General features: G+C 44.0%; 1 long non-coding RNA gene across 1 annotated transcript in view; it reads left to right on the top strand.

Annotated features, from left to right (window-relative positions):
- The window catches only part of LOC122465541, a 31,862-nt gene extending 22,487 nt beyond the window's left edge, over positions 1-9,375 (top strand). Inside the window, exons 2-3 of the long non-coding RNA XR_006290468.1 lie at positions 7,343-7,506; positions 9,210-9,375. This is a non-coding gene — a long non-coding RNA (uncharacterized LOC122465541). The remainder of the gene's footprint in view (positions 1-7,342; positions 7,507-9,209) is intronic.
- Positions 9,376-16,780: the final 7,405 nt, after the last annotated feature.

The raw sequence follows: 16,780 nt of genomic DNA, 5'->3' as shown, positions 1-16,780 counted from the left end.
TGTTGTGCTCATTCACCACCTTCTCCCATTCGGATGAGCTGCTCCAATCGCTTAATTTTTTTTTTTAAATCCCTTTTAATCACTGTGAAGGTTGTGGCACCCTGTGATTATAATTGTCATAAATTGGACATGGATGTCCTAAATATTCTAGGAAATGGGTATATATATCTCACAAACAAGATGAAACAAATAAAGTTCATAAGCATGTAAATGCTGTCTCCAAATTGCACTCTCTTTCCAGGTGACTCAGTGAAGCTCTCTGTCCTACGTACCACACTGGTTAAAGAATGCTTTTCGTACGGCAGGAAGCGACTGAGAGCACAGAGATTGGTAGGACATTTAAAGTGATAGCATGACCTAATTGAGGGTACTATTGTAAGTTTTGCTTCCCTAACCTAAACGTAGGGCAGCTGACCTGTCGCCCCAGCCCGGGAAAGATTAATACCACGCCCAGAGGCTTTTCCAGCCCTTCCTGCAGAGCATATTTTTTTCTTTAAACACAATGCAACAGTTCTAGGTAAGTTCCACATTCATATTCTGCTCCCTTTCTTGCTTTTCTGCAGGGGCCCAGGGGTCTTTCCCATTCTTCTTCTCTTCCCCCTGTGCCAGGAGGACCTACCACAGGATCTGATATCTCTCTCTCCAGTGGCTTTTCTTTCCAAGGAGTCTCGGCTGCTTAGTCTTGGCTACTTAGTCTCGGCTGGGGGGCAAAATCCCTCCTGTGACTCTAACAATATAGCAGAGCCTGGAAACAGTCCACAACAATAAGTTAACAATAGTTAGAAGTTTGATGAAGCTTTCATATTATGAGCTATTGAACAGATTGGTGCTATTGAGCCTGGGTAGAGAAAACCACAAGCAGATTTTAATGAGATGTTTAAGTGTCTGAATATTTGTATTGATTTACCATGAACATAAAACAGTGAGAAAGACACACAAATGGATCCGACGAAGTGGGTATTCACCCATGAAAGCTTATGCTCCAATACGTCTGTTAGTCTATAAGGTGCCACGGGACTCTTTGCCGCTTTTACAGATGCAGACTAACACGTCTACCCCTCTGATACTTGACACAAATGGGAGACACCAAGTAACATTAAAGGAAAGATAAGAGGAAAGAGAATAAGAGATTATATAGTGAAAATAATTGCTAGAACAAAGCAAATCATTCACAACCAAAAACTTATTAGATGTATTTAGTCTCTTTACGCTTGTGAAGTGTCTACAAGGATGATTTCCTCAAATCTATTCATCATGAGAACTCCTCTGATTAAATTTCTGATGGCTTATTTAAAGCTCTGTAGATTGTTCACATGGTTCTGAGTGTTCCATACTTGCGGTTTGAATTATGGTGGGGCTGAGCCTGTGAACTTACTGCCACATGCACTTCCTTTGACTCCAAATGGACTGCATGCAGGAATGGGTGTGTTCAGGATTGTCTACTGGCCTGACTGTGATTGGTTAGCTGAATCACATTGTGCTGTTTCTGTTCCCTGACTGATAAGCTGACAGCATTCTGGTACATGCAAATGCAAAAATTGCGGTGCTTTTTTCCTTTTTTTTTTTTTTTTTTGCAAATACTCATCCATGTAACTTTGTAATTTTATTTTCTGCAAACATTCATGCAAAAGACTGTCTGTACAGCACCTTGCACAATGGGGTCCTCTTCCATGACTGGGGCTCCTAAGTGCAATTGTAGTACAGATAATAATCAACTGCGCATGGAAAGCAAACACAAATGGGGTGCAAATGTGGTTAAAACACACTTTATTAAAATATTTTCTGTGAATAGTCATTTGAATCTTAAGAATGCTCACTTAGGCCATGTCTGCACTACAGAGTTAAGTTAACTTAAGTTAAGTCAATGATCATAAACCACTGTAATTACATCACTTGCATGTTTACACAACGCTCCTTGTGTCAGCAGAATGCATCCACAGTTGGTGCTCTAGTACTGACAGAGAGAGCAGGGCATTGTGGCTAGCTATCCCACTGTGCATATTGCCACTTTCTCCTGCTAGGAGTTCTGGAAATGGATCACAGTGCATCATGGGGGTGGGATCCCTCTCCATGATGCAGTTTTCTTCATCCCATAATTCCAATGGCTTCTGACTGCATTTCGTGCCATTTTTCAACCACCCCTGTAAACTTTGCTCCTGCCATCTCTGCCTGAAAGCATGAATCCTGCACTGCTCACCAGTCTTGGGGTGAGCATTATGAACACAACGCAGCTGATCCTGTAGTATTTCATGAACTGAGAATCTGAACAGTAATCTCTGCTGCCAGTCCTGCTGTGTGCCATGGAAAGAAACAATTTAAAATTGATGTTGGCATTCATGGAGCAGCTTCACATGGTGGACCATCATGATTGGACTCGGGAAACAAGCACTGAGTGTGGGATTGGATTGTGATGCAGGTAAGGGACGATGAGGAGTGGCTGCAGATCTTTCGGATGCTCAAAGCAACCTTCCGGGAACTGTGTGTAGAGCTCGCCCCCGCCTTGCGGCACAAGGACACAAAAATGAGAACTGCCCTAACTGTGGAAAAGCGAGAGGAAAATTGCTGTGTGGAAGCTGGCAACTCCAGACTGCTACCAGTCAGCTGTTAATCAGTTTGGAGTTGGGAAGTTCACTGCTGAAGTTGCGGTGATGCAAGTATGCAGGGCCATTAATCGCCTCTTGCCAGAAAGGTCTGTGACTCTGGGCAATGTATGGGAAATAGTGGATGGCTTTGTGGCAATGGAACTCCCTAACTGCAGCGGGATGATAGATGGCACACATATCCCAATTTTGGCCCCAGACCATCTTGCAACAGAGCCACATCAAGAGAAAGGACTACTTATTTATGGTATTGCAGGGTTGTTTCACTGACATCAATGTGGGGTGATCAGATAAGATACATAATGCACACATCTTCAGCCTGTATAGAAAGCTGCATTCAGGGACTTTCTTTCCAGACCAGAAGATTCTAACAGGGAATGAGGAAATACCCATAGTGATTCTGGGAGATCAACCCCTTACTCCTGTGGCTCATGAAGCCGTACACTGGAAACCTTGACAGCAGCAATGAGCACTTCACCAACAGGCTCAGCAAGTGCAGAATGACTGTAGAATGTGGGTCTGGCAGATTAAAGGGTCGCTGGTGCTGCCTTTTTGGCAGGTTAGACGTTAATGAGGAAAGTATTCCCATGGTCATAGCAGTCTGCTGTGCTCTGCAAAACATTTGTGAAGCCAAGGGGGAAAAGTTTCCTCAGAGATTGAACATTGAGATGGATTTCCTGGTGGCTGACTTTGAGCAATCAGACACCAGGGCTATTAGAGAGGCTCAACAGGGGGCTTTTTGAATCAGGGAGGCTCTGAAGCACCATTTTGACAATGAGCCCCAGTAGTGCGACTCTCTATATTGAAGTAAGCCAGGCATTATTTACTCGCCACCTTGAATGACCCCTGTAATGATTCCTGTCTGAGCATTAATTATAATCTGAAAATGTGGTGATTGCCACTGTGGTTGAATTTCTGTTGCCACCATCCTGTGTAGGTCACAAATAAGGAATTGCTGTCTTTATGAGACTCACTTTTTATTAAACAGCAATACACAGATTAACATTTCTTACAAGGAACATGACAGTGAGCAGTACTCTCTGAAGTGAGGATCTCACAGCTGAGTGTAAGTCCAGCTGTCGTTATGGAAAATGTCCCTAGGTGTGGATTGCAAGGGGTACTGTAATGGGCCAGGAATGTGAGAGGAATGTGTTTGGGGAGGGCAAGGAAGAAAGTTCTGTGTGGGCTGCAGGGAGAGTTGAGTGCACATATGTTCCACCTGCAGCCCAATCTCTGTTTGGTCCTCCATGAGTTTTGTTATCTGCTCCTGAGCCTGTCTCCTCTCCTGGCTATCCATTTGTAGTTTCTCATTTATTGTCACTCTCTCCATGCTCTGTGCTCACTATTGGCCTGATCTAATGATTACAGCGACGGTTGGCCTCCCTTGCCTTCTGGTAGACCTGCCTCAGCTCCTTTATCTTAGCACAGCACTTCTGTGTGTCCCTTTCATGCCCCTTCTCATCCAGGGCATGAACAATCTGCTCGTAGGTGTCAAAGTTCCTGTGGCTGGATTGGAGCTGCGACTGCACAGCCTCCTCTCCCCACAGATCCAACAGATCCAGAAACTCCTGTGTACTCCACATGGGAGCCTGTTGGCTGCAGAAAGCCGGCATGGTCAGCTGGGAAAATGCAATGTGAGCATCCAAGCCGAGCAAAAATGGAATTTCAAAAATTCCTGGGGCTTTAAAGGAGGGCGTGTGTCTGTGTACTTGGCTGCAGGCCAGCAGAGTTTAAACTGCTGACCAGAGCAGTCATGATGGGCGTTGTGGGACACCTCCTGGAAGCTACTTAGGGTGACATAAGCAAGCACAATGCCTACCACTGACACTGTGTTGCTCTAACTTTGTTGCAAAAAGCTCTATGTTGCATGTTGTGGTGGTTTTATTATGTTGGTGTAGCATGGGAGTTAAATTGGTGGGAGGAGCATTGTTGTGTGTACACCTCTTCTGTTTTGTTGATGAAACCTGACTTTTGTCGACAAAACTGTAGTGTAGACAAGGCCTTAATACTACGGAGACAAGGTGAGTGAGGCAATATCTTTTATTGGACCAACATTGGTTGGTGAAAGACAAGTTTTTGTTGTTACAGAGCTCTTCTTCAGGTCTGGGAAAGGTTCTCAGTGTCACAGCTCAGTGCAAGGTGGAACAGATTGTTTAGCATAAGTAGTTAACACATTTAAAGGGACCATTCAAGGTGAATTGACCCATTCCCACCTCTTCAATCATAGGGGGTGAAAGGGGGAGGGGAAAGAGCTGGTGGCAGGCAAGGGGTGGTTAAATGGATTACAGACTGTTGAAATAAGACATAAATCCAAGTGTGTCTATTCAATCCATGATTTTTAGTGTCTAGCAAAGTTATGAATTTAAACTTCTAGGCTGGTCTCTTGTAGGTGTTGTGCAGGTTTCCTTTCAGGATGAGGACTGAGGTCAGATAGTGGTTGCTTTTTCTCCTTTCCCCCTATGACTGGAGAGGTGTTAACTGACCACTTCACCTTGAATGGTCCCTTGAAAATTGTATTAACTACTTATGCTAAATAATCTATTCCAATTTGTATTTAGCTCTGAGTACATTTCCCAGACCTGAAGAAGAACTCGGTGGACACATCTACAACACATCTACAACAACATTGCGTACCTAGCTCTAATACTGACATATCAGACAAAGCTTCCCTTAACTTCAGTGGAAGCTTCACTTGAATAAGAAATACTGAACGAGTCTCCATAATTGGTACAATCTGACATGATAAAATTACAATATAGAGTACATTGGTAGTTATGAAAAAAAGCATTTTTCTTATTCTACTGAGAACTGTAATACGAAAAAAAGTGGTATGTTCCTGTTCTAATAATCTAATATTTTTCAAATGAGATGTTTTTATGTTGATAAAATAAATGTCATCTTTGTAGTGTCTGTTTAAATTTGTTAAAACCGAGTGTTTTGATGCCCTTATATGGAAGCACATGGCTAATAGCTTAACAACTCAGCCATGCTATTTCAGAAAACAATGCTTCAGTTTTAAATATGATACTAGTCTTGTGCTATCTTGTTGCTTAGTTAGACCCTAATCTTATCCGACCTGCTGGTTATAGACACCGTGAGCCCATACAGACTGCCTTTGACCTCCTGTGTCCTAGGGGAGCCCTGCTGGTCTGGGTTAACAGATCTAGTTGCAGCATTGGGGCCTTTAGGGCTCGCACAGGAGAGATGGTTGAAAAATGTGGGATTTTTAAAAAAATTTCTGTGGAAAATATGGGTTTTCAGTTAAAAAGCAAAACTGATAGCAGAATAATTTGACCAAAACCCCAAAATGGTACTGAACATTTTTTGGTTTTGTTTTTTGTCAAAAATTTCAAAGACTAAAAAGATATATTTTTTTGTTCAAAAAGCTATTTTTCATTGAAAAAAATATTTCTTTTACAGTAAGGTTAATCATCTCTACCTCAGTCTTGTTTTAAAAGCCCAAACCAAATTGCCATGATATCATTCCTACCCACCAGCAGTCAGGACCTTGGTTATACCTGCCATCCAACAGTGGCTTGCCGGTCAGCACAATGGTGCCTGGTATCACGCTGTGTATTCATACCATAGAATCTTAGGCTATGTTTACATTGCACATCACTGGGAGTGGCGTGTAGGGTATGTGTAGCTACAGGTCGCAGTGAAAAGCAGGCTGCATCCACACTGTAGTGGGTAGCTACCACCCATCAGTGAAAGGCTCTGCTGAGCACAGGTGCTGACTTTTCATTGTGCTGGGGGGTGCTTGACCCCAGGGCCTGCCTCCAGACCACCTCACTGCCACATCCCTGCCCCGCCTCTTTCCGCCCCCTTCCCTGAGCGCACTGTGTCCTCGCTCTGCCCCCCAAACCCGCCAACTCCTGCATGGCGCAAAACAGGTGATTGTGGCGGGCGGGAGGTACGGGGAGGGAGGGGGAGGTGCTGATAGGGGGGCTGCCAGTGGGTGCTCAGCACCCACCATTTTCCCCCATGGGTGCTCCAGTCCCAGAGCACCCACAGAGTCGGCGCCTATGCTGGCAAGGGAGGCAGTGGGGAAAGGCGCGAGCAGTCTCCTGTTGCTGGAGCCTTTCCCAGCAGGGGGGAAAGATTCCTGCAACAGGACATTATGCTGCTAAAAACAGTCGTGTAGATGTGGGAAGCACAGATTAAGTGTGTAGAGAACATATTGCAAAGGTTCAGGTGTGTCTTTACCAAATGTGCCTAAGCAGTGCGTAACTGTCTACACTACTTTTTATAGCTGTGCTGGGGGGCATGCGGTGTATGTACTCCACCTGCCATCGTAAGATATGTGCAGTGTAGACACACTGTTAATGAGGAAAGTAGCAGCTAGTAAACCATGAGCACCACTTTCTATATCACCCGGGACTTTTCTTGGAGGCTTCTCGGGCTTCTCAGCCTGCTTAGTCCATGAGCTCTGGAGAGGCCACAGCCAGTTCTTAGCACTAACACAAAATGGCAATGCGATAGAAAAGGATATCAAACTGGATCTTAAAGTGACACATGAGCCTCTTACACCAAAGGTGGTGACTGAAGTTTGTTTTCGTGCAGGGATTACAGCATTATTTTCTTTCATTTTAGCGTTGTCCCAAGAGAAAACATTTGTCAATTATTCAGCATTTCCAGGAGTGCCTCAGATCTCCTGGGGAGAGATGAATTCCACAAAACCAATTTTCAAGAGAGGACAATTGACTCAGTGGTGATTTTTTTTGTTTCTTTTCTCTTTTAAGAGAAACTACAAAGCCTATTAAGATGCATTGTGAATAATTGAGTCTGACAGTTCACGGCTTTAACAAGCTCACCACTAAGGGAAAAAAGTCTAGAAGCGAGTGGAAGGACAGACCATGGATCATAGTTCATCCTCTCATTTGAAAGACACACTGCAAAAACAAAGGTAACAAGCAGTATATTAAGTCTGTCTTTTAGTGTAAACCACTGTTACATGTTTATAATATGGTCATGTCCCTGTGTATAAAGAACATACACGTGTTCTTAGACAGAAATGATAGTCATGACTATTTCTGTGATTATATATGAACTACATCATCAATTAGTGTATGATAATGTGGGCACAAGAACAGATGGGTATAAATTGGCCATGAATTAATTTAGGCTGGAAATTGGAAGGTTTCTAATAATCTGGGATGGGGTATGTACTCCACACAGGTGGTGAAAGGGTTAACTAGAAACAGGGAACAATTAGTGCCCCTGGCTGCACCAGAATGATGGTCTGACCCAAGTGAAGATGAGGCCCAGCTGAGTGGGCGCATAAGGGGAGGAACCCCAGATGAGTGCGGGGGATGCAGGGAGAGAGGGGAAGAACTCTGCAGTCCCTCTCTGGTCACTAGAGAGCAGGGGGAAAGGCCTGGAGCCAGGCAGATGTACAGTAAGCCTATGGAGGAACTGAGGAAAAGGGCTTGAAGAAAGACCAAGGTAGAAAAAGTCCAGGGAGGATCCTGAGTGAGCAGAACTTAGCTGCTCATCATGGGGTCACTGGCCTGGAGCCCAGAGGAGTGGAAGTGCCCGTGTTCTCTTACCAGTCCACTGGGAAAGGTGGGGCGGAAACACCCAACACAAGGGGGAGAAGAACTAGTCTGTGGCTGGGTGAGCTCAGGTAGGGGCAAAGAGTTGTGATGAGTTGAGCTTATTGGCCTCTATCACCTTGGAAGGGGCGGGGACTAAACATGACCTGGCCAGAGCAATGAGACAAGGCAGACCACCACAGGGACAACGTGGTGACAGCAGAAAGTACTAGAGGAGGAGAATTTGCTACACCAGTGGTGCCCAACCTTATTACACAAGAGGGCAACATAGACCTAAGCACAACCTTGTCTGGGCCAAACAGATTCTACATATTGTAGCGAGATTTAAAGTCATGAGCACTGATTTATATTTTAAGTTCAGCTTGGTTCATCTGTATTTAGATATGTGATTTCTTTGTATAGTATTGTCTATTTAAAAACAAAGAAAGAAATCAGTACATAAAATGTGTATCAGAATTATAGAAATCAGGGGGGAAAAACAGCAAAGAACACATCACCCTCTTCCAAATCACAAATAAAGAGCTGCCCGGGGCTGACTGCCCAAGCCCTGCCGCCCAGGCTTATGATATGCTCTGGTGGCTCACGTATGGCCCATGGGCCATAGGTTGAGCATCCCTGTGCTATACATACCCAGTCGCAAGGCAGTACACCAGTGGTAAGACCAGTCTTCTATACCATCAGAGGGGTGAGGTTTTGGAACAGCATTCCTATAGGAAGAGAGGGGACAAACAACCGACCTAGTCTTAAAATGGAGCTTGATGAGTTTATGAAGCGGATTGCATGACAGAGTTGCCCAAGACAGCAGAGGACTGGACTCAGTGACCCAGGAGGTCCCGTCCAGTCGTATGTTCCTCTGACGTGCATCACCAGTGAAAGTAAACTCTAGTTGAGGATTAACGTGTTTTGGAAACAGGCTAGTTATAAGGACTTCCATGCCAAAGCTTTCAAGACAGTGCGGCAAAGCCTTCACAAAGGCCCCTCCTGACACAAAGTCTGTATATGCTTCACGGTGGAACCTCTCCTTTCATACAGTAGTGACACTGATTTTTCTCAGCCTGCAGGTGTGCAGAGCACCTTTCCTTGTGTAAGGATGTGGATGTGGCTGTAGAGACCAATTGCCGGTCTCCATTTTGGAAGGCAGGGCTCCAGCCTGCAGGGGGAAGAACAGACAGCAGCAGGCTGCAGCTTACCGCAGGCTCTGGCTTCTGCGGTTTTTGTAAGGCTAGGGTAAAAAATGTCACTAACGACAAGCTCTCATTGCGTCAGTGCAAAGAACACCAAGACAGTGTCATCAATCCTCTGATGTAATCAGTATGCACTCTCCAGAACATACTGTATGCCGACACTGGAGAGATCAGCAGCGAGTGCTGGAGCAGTACGTCCCAGGTTGGGAAGGACTAGTAGCCACATGGCCCTTGACTGCAGGGCATACGTATTTAAGGAGGAGATAATAAAACAGCTGAGCAAAACACAGGACATGCCCTGCCAACAGCTACTGTGTGGATCTGCGTCAAGAAATCTCGTCTTATTGTTGAGCTTTAAAGCTCCCATAGACTAATATCATGTTTTATTTATACACGAATACATTATTGTTTTCTTTAGACATTAGAATATTTTAAAAAGATAATTATTTTATTTTGTTTTCTTTTCAAATTTGTATTTATAATTATTGTAATTCCCGAGCGACGAGGGTGGGTACAGGCCTGTTCTGAGAATCAGGGAAATGTAAACAGCTCCCTAGTGGAAAGATGGCACACAGAGAATCTGAGACAACACTTTACAGTTCTTCTATATTTTATAAACAACATAAAGTGAATTGATGGTTTCACTTAAAGATTTCGAGCTGGTATGTGAATTTTTTTTATAGATACAGGAAATCTGGAAGAGACAAACAAAGAATATTTTTAAAAATGATAGTTTTTTAAAGTATAGGTGAGCCCCCTCCCCAGTTTATTTAGATGATCCTGCTGCATGCAAAGAAGTGAGCAGTTTTCCAAATCCACAAGCAGGAAAGAGACTCAGAGGATGGTCTGAGCGGCACAAGTACCTTCTTCCTATTTAACAGGTGACAATGTAGTAAATGTAACATCTAAGTATCAGCAATGAGTCTAATTTAAAGCCCGCTGAATACTCCCCAGCAAGTGTGTGAATCCAGCATTTCAGCCTTTTGTGGAAATAGAAAATGCAAATGTTTATGAAGTACATGAATTACACTCTACAATCTAGTTGATCCTTTTTTGAGTAACAAACAATAGACTTCTGAAAACGAAATGCTGCTTCTTGGGGAAAGGGAGATGGAACATAAAGATCATCAGGTACTTCCCACAAACCACTACCATATGCTTCTCTTTGGATGGCAAAAGTCAAACCTATGGAAACGAGAATCTCTTCTTTCAGCATCACTTGTAATAAAAATTCAACCTCAACTTTAAGATCCCATCTTTTGGCTAAACAGCTCTGTGTCTAATCCAGCCATCAAAGTTAATGGGAGTTCTTGGAGGGAGGGACAGTGGTTGCAGGAGGGAAGCGTCTGGATGAGGCACCAGGAAGTCAGTCTGTGTGCACATGGCTGGAAAACTAGCTGCAGCTGCAGCACCCCTGTAAATAGTTCTCTTAATTAAGAGCCAGTTTAGCTTTAGAAACACTGAGTCCCTCCAGGTTATTACCCGGCACAGAGCACCTGAAACAATAATATTAACTGAATAGTCTCTTTAACAATGTGTGTTTAAAAGTGTGCACATGTAGTTCTTGATTTCAAAACTGGCATTGAAACAATACCTTGTTAATGCTTCCCGGTAATCAGTGAGCACCAAAGGGTTAGTAAAATGTGTTTGGGAGAGAGGGTGGCTTAGACAGAAGATGGCTTCTGGTGCTCATATTGACTTTTGTCAAAGGACGCCCCAAGAGTTACATCAAACTGTGCTCAGTCTTCATGGGAGTTACCTGTCTCAACATACACTTTCTCAGCAAATGATTGGAGTCCGTGGGACAGATCCTGCTTTCAGACACATGATTTCAACCCTGATGAAATGAAGCAGGATGAAGGTCTGTGAGAGAGCGCTGAATTTGGCCCTGTCTCGCTTTTCATTCACTTTTGCTTTGGGTTCTCAGTCTTTTTCCCTTTCTAACTTTCTCCTGGTTGTCAACCTTTGTGAGGCTCTTCCCTTGCAGGTGGTATTCTGGAACTAAGGTATTGGGTAATTTCCTGTCCCTGGGAACCTCCAGCAGCAGAGTGCAAAGACAGGGTTGTCTGGCATCATGCACAGTAGAATAAAAATCACATTTTGCTGATGGGTTTTTTTTCTTCTTCTTTACCTGGTGGCACCCAGAGATGTTTGCAGAATCTGACAGCATCTGAATACTTATCTTTTAATGCAGGTATTGCCTTGAAAAGTCTTGATATTGTGTCAGCTTTGATTAAGTATGGCCTATGTCTTTTACAAGAGACTTTGTGGCTTTTCTGTCTTTCCAGTGTGCTCATTCTAGGTCTCCTCTGAAAAACTGGTGGATCTGACTGTCTCTTCCTTTGTTCACCTTGATAACATGGGTGAAAATCCCCTCTTCCTTCTTCTCTGTTTTTGCAAGCTGTTAAAGAAACAGATGCTGAGGCAACTTGGAAATGATCCGATGTATTCTGCTTGGTGTTTACTGATGTAGACCCCTTAAGGCATCCGATGGCTAGCAAATCTCAGCCTGTTCCTCATTTGTTTGGAAAGGAATTGCTTCTGACATCTCTTCCTGCTGTATTCCCATTATAGCTCTTTTATCCCATCCAGGAAGGCGGAACGCTCAATGCAAGAGCTCCCGTTAGTGCTTCCTGCTATGTTAATTCTTTGGTGCAAACTTTCTGCTGTCTTGCCCACCCCAAAATGTCACCTGCTCAAAACATCTGGGAAAAGGATTTCCAAAGAGACTACGTAATGCAAGTCCCCCATGTGATAGAAAAACACGCTGCTGTAAGTGTGGCACCTAAAACACCGTGTGTGTTATATCCATGGCTTAGCTTGACAGTGCGCCAGGAAACCATTTCTAGTCAGAAGTGCTGTGGAAGAATCCTTTCTGTTCTTGTGATGACTTGATCCTGGGCGCTGGAACAAATGAGTCAAAAATAACTAGGAGTAGCAAGGTCCTTAATCATAAACATAGGGTGCTGGTTTCATCACTGTTGAGTATTTCGGCTAGGGAGGGTGGGTGGCTGAATAAACGTTTTTCCGGGTTGTGCATTGTATTGGCAGTGGCTCTTATTCTGTGGTTCAGAACTATAAGAGTCCCTGCTCTTTGGAGGCTTATCTAACTGCAGTCACTAAAGCAAGTTAGCAGGGAAGTGCTAACCGAACAGAAAGGTGCCCTACAGGCAGAATTGTGAGAGTGAGCATCACAATCAAATCACTTACTGTACATTGTTTTTTTTCTAATTTGCTCCTCTCTTCAGAGGGAGCGTTAGGAGACTATGAGCATGGGAAGCAATAAAAGGTTAGTGGGACTAGAATGCAAGGGAGTGCTATAACTGTGAGTCTGTGTGACTGCATTAGAAAGGAGCTGGAATATGAGGACAGAGAGGAACTGACTCCCACAAACCTAAGGCTAAAGCCATGTCTACGCTACCACTTATGTCGGCAAAACGTACGTTGGTCAGGGATGAGAACCCCTCCCTTCCCCCACCCCCGAGCAACATAAATTTGCTGGCATAACTGGTAGTGTGCCCAGTGCTACGTTGGCTCCTGCTGGCATAGCTAGCATTGCTCACTGAGGTGGTTTTATTATGTTGGCGGGAGAGCTCTCTCCCATCGGCATAGAGCAGCCATACGAGCGACCTTACAGGGGCGCAGCTGGATCGGTCCAGCTGTGCTGTGGTAAGCTTTCTAGTGTTGACATGGCCTAAGACTGTGTTCCTTCAGCAATCTGTTGCAGACCTATTGATGGACTAATTATCAAGCCTTTCCATGCCCCTTTTTCTCCTCCATTACTTGTGAGATTGTTCCCAGCCCTATGCATGTGGGTCGGAGAGGGGAGGGTATAAGCAGCCTTCCCCTTGGTGTGTAGAGTGTCTGTGAGTCTAGCACCTGCTGTGGTTCTAGACGCTCAGCAACAGGGGAAGGGAGACAGCAGGGCAGAGGAGTGTCTACTTCACCCATTAACAGGTGTCACATGGCCCTTGCTCTACTCAGATTGTCAGTAGGGTTATGCTGATTTACTTCAATTAAAACGTCAATCTCTGTAGGGTGGGCACCTTTTTAGAGGAAGTCCACCTACTCTGTAGTCAGAGCAGCACCGCTCACTAACTGCTTACCCTCCTTGGCAGCAATCCTGCTCCACCTGAAATCAACGGGACTTTTTATCATTCGCTGCAATGGGAGCTGTTTCAGGGTTTGTGCTGATTTGTTTGGCCTACAAGACCTTTTCAAAGGTCCGCTGCTCAGTGCAGAAGTAACTTCCCCAGTAAACACCTCTCTAAAGCAGCCAGGGAGCTGTGTGACCTCTGTGCGCTTAGTTACTGAAGGGGCTGATGTAAACACTTTCCTCACCTTGGAAAAGGCTGTTTGTGTCCTTCTGAAGAGGATGCTCAGAAAATTCTGCAACAAATGTGTTCAGACTACTTTGGTGCTGTATATTTTGTATGGGGGAGCGGAGTTGATCCTGCATCTTGACTCAGATTTTTATTCAAAGTGCAATTTAACTAAAAGATTGTTTTCTCCAGTTAATGACTTTTTAACATTTTTTTATTTTTAACCACATTAAAATGTGCTATAAAGTAAATAACTTAACTGAATTAGTCATTGCTGGCACATGGGAATTCAGCTTTTGTTATTCCAGCTTCCTCCAGCAACAAATCTAGGCATACATAGGCTGACATCCAATCTGACTGCATAGGCAGGTAACCCTATGTCAGGGAGGGATAGGCTGGTCTTTTGGGTTACAGAACAGGACTGGGAGTAAGGAGATCTGTGTTCTAATCCTAGCTCCACCACTCATTTCCTGTATTACCTTGGGAAAATCACTTAACTTCTCTGCACTTCTGGCTCCTCAGCTGGTGTGTATCTCACGCACTGCTGGGCACCATGTTCAGTGATGTGGGAGAACTCAGCCTCCAGGAAGCAAGAAACTCCAGGAAACTCACTGTGCTGCATCATAATACAGCACCACTAACTTGACCACTACTGGCCAACACCCTCCTCCTGTGGAGACCCAACAGGAGCAGTGAAGACACAAGAATAAGGCATTCTTGCAGGGCTGTGTCTTCTGTAAGGTGTTCAAGGCCAACACTGTGTCTTTAGTTTGTCTGGAAAGCACAATGTGCCTTTCCTACAGTGTAAAACAATAACCATACCAAGGGCCAAATTCATCCCTGGTATAAATCAATGATGTTACAACAGGGATGGACCTAGCTCAAGGGCTTTGCCAGTATTTTCAAGGTCTGGTGATAATTTTGCCATTTTAGACTAAAAACCTAAATACAAGCTAAATATTTCGTTTTAGATGTTAAAGCAGAACGACACTTATCCAAATTTGATGGCAAGCTTACGGCACTAACCCAAGTAGACATGGACTGGCTAGTGGCTCTGAAAACTGCAGTATGGCTTCTTGTGTCAGTGAACCACAAACTGCATACCTTAGCTCCTAAAAATCTCTCCTTCCTCCTCTTGCCCCACACCGTGTGTGTGTGTGTGTGTGTGTGTGTGTGAGTGAGAGAGAGAGAGAGAGACTGAGAAAACCAGAAGCACAAAGTATGGGTCATATTCTGATCTCAGTTTACAGGTGTAAAACTCTTGAGACTTCATTTAAATCAGTGGATTTACAGTGGGGTTATTCAGATAAGAACGTGGCTCCATAGCGTGTGTTTGTAACCAAGGAAACAATTTAAAAAATAATACCACTGCCCTCGCACACATAATGAGTGTCCTCTGCCAAGATTTATGTGTATTTAATGGCGAGACGATCAGGCCCAAATGCAAGGAAGTTAAAATGTGAGGCCATACTCTAGATTTTCCACAGCATTCCCTCTCACTTGCACTCATGTTCAATACGTTTACGGAGCTACTGGCAGGGTTAGAGGCTCTGGTGTTTTCAATGTACTGGTGATACCCTTCTCTGTGTGCCATTTTCTACCCACCTAGTCAATACAGTTAAGTGGCTTATCCAGCATTGGCTAGACCTTGGAAGTGGGCAAGATGGCTGAGGTCTAATCTGAATAAGGGCCTGTCAAGGTTCCTTCCCCACTCTGAACTCTAGGGTACAGATGTGGGGACCTGCATGAAAGACCCCCTAAGCTTATTCTTACCAGCTTAGGTTAAAACTTCCCCAGGGTACAAACTATTTAACCTTTTGTCCCTGGACCTTATGCCACCACCACCAAAGTGTCTAACAAAAATAACAGGGGAAGTGCCCACTTGGAAACGTCTCCCGCACCAAAATACCCCCCCAAGCACTACACCCCCTTTCCTGGGGAAGGCTTGATAAAAATCCTCACCAGTTTGCATAGGTGAACACAGACTCAAACCCTTGGATCTTAAGAAAAATGAAAAAGTAATCAGGTTCTTAAAAGAAGAATTTTAATTAAAGAAAAAGTAAAAGAATCACCTCTGTAAAATCAGGATGGTAAATATCTTATAGGGTAATCAGATTCAAAACATAGAGAATCCCTCTAGGCAAAACCTTAAGTTACAAAAAGACACAAAAACTGGAATATACATTCCATTCAGCACAACTTATTTTATCAGCCGTTTAAACAAAACAGAATCTAACGCATATCTAACTAGATTGCTTACTAACTCTTTATAGGAGTTCTGACCTGCATTCCTGCTCTGGTCCCGGCAAAAGCATCGCATAGACAGAGAGGACCCTTTGTTTCCTCCCCCTCCAGCTTTGAAAGTATCTTGTCTCCTGATTGGTCATTTTGGTCAGGTGTCAGTGAGGTTATCTTAGCTTCTTAACCCTTTACAGGTGAAAGGGTTTTTCCTCTGGCCAGGAGGGATTTAAAGGTGGCTAGCCTTCCCTTTATATTTATGACAGGATCTGTCTACACTACAATCTTAAATTGACCTATGTTAGGTTGACTTACAGCCACCTCAGGAATTACTGCGGTGGTTGATGTCCACACTACCCTCCTGTTGGTGGTTTAGCATAAGTAGTTAGCACATATTCTAAGGGATCATTCAAGGTGAAGTGGCCTGTTAACATCCCTGTACTCATAGGACAAAAAGGCGGGTTACTGGGTTACAGATTGTTGTAATAAATCCAGTGTCTTTATTATACTGTGATTTTTAGTGTCTAACAAAGTTATGAATTTAAGTTCCAAGTCTCTTCTTTTGAAAGTGTTGTGCAGGTTTCCTTTGAGGATGAGGACTCATACCTCAGATATAGAGGGATTGCTTTGTGAAAAGTGTTTCCCTACAGGTGACAGGGTGTTTTTGTCTTGTATCATTTTCCTGTGTGAGTTCATTTGAGAGCATACTGATTGTCTGGTTTTGCCCTCATACTTGTTATTGGGGCACTTAATGCACCAGATGAGGTACACCACATGTTGTGACAGACATGTGTAGAACCCATGGATCTTGAAAGGTGTGTTGTGGGGGGTGTTGATCATTGTAGCAGAGGAGATATGTCTGTAGGTTTGCATCTGTTGTT

Source organism: Chelonia mydas, chromosome 4 (genome assembly GCF_015237465.2).
Source record: "Chelonia mydas isolate rCheMyd1 chromosome 4, rCheMyd1.pri.v2, whole genome shotgun sequence".
Lineage (NCBI taxonomy): Eukaryota > Metazoa > Chordata > Testudines > Cheloniidae > Chelonia > Chelonia mydas.
Note: the sequence above shows the minus strand (reverse complement) of the source record. Positions and strands in the feature narration are given on the sequence as shown.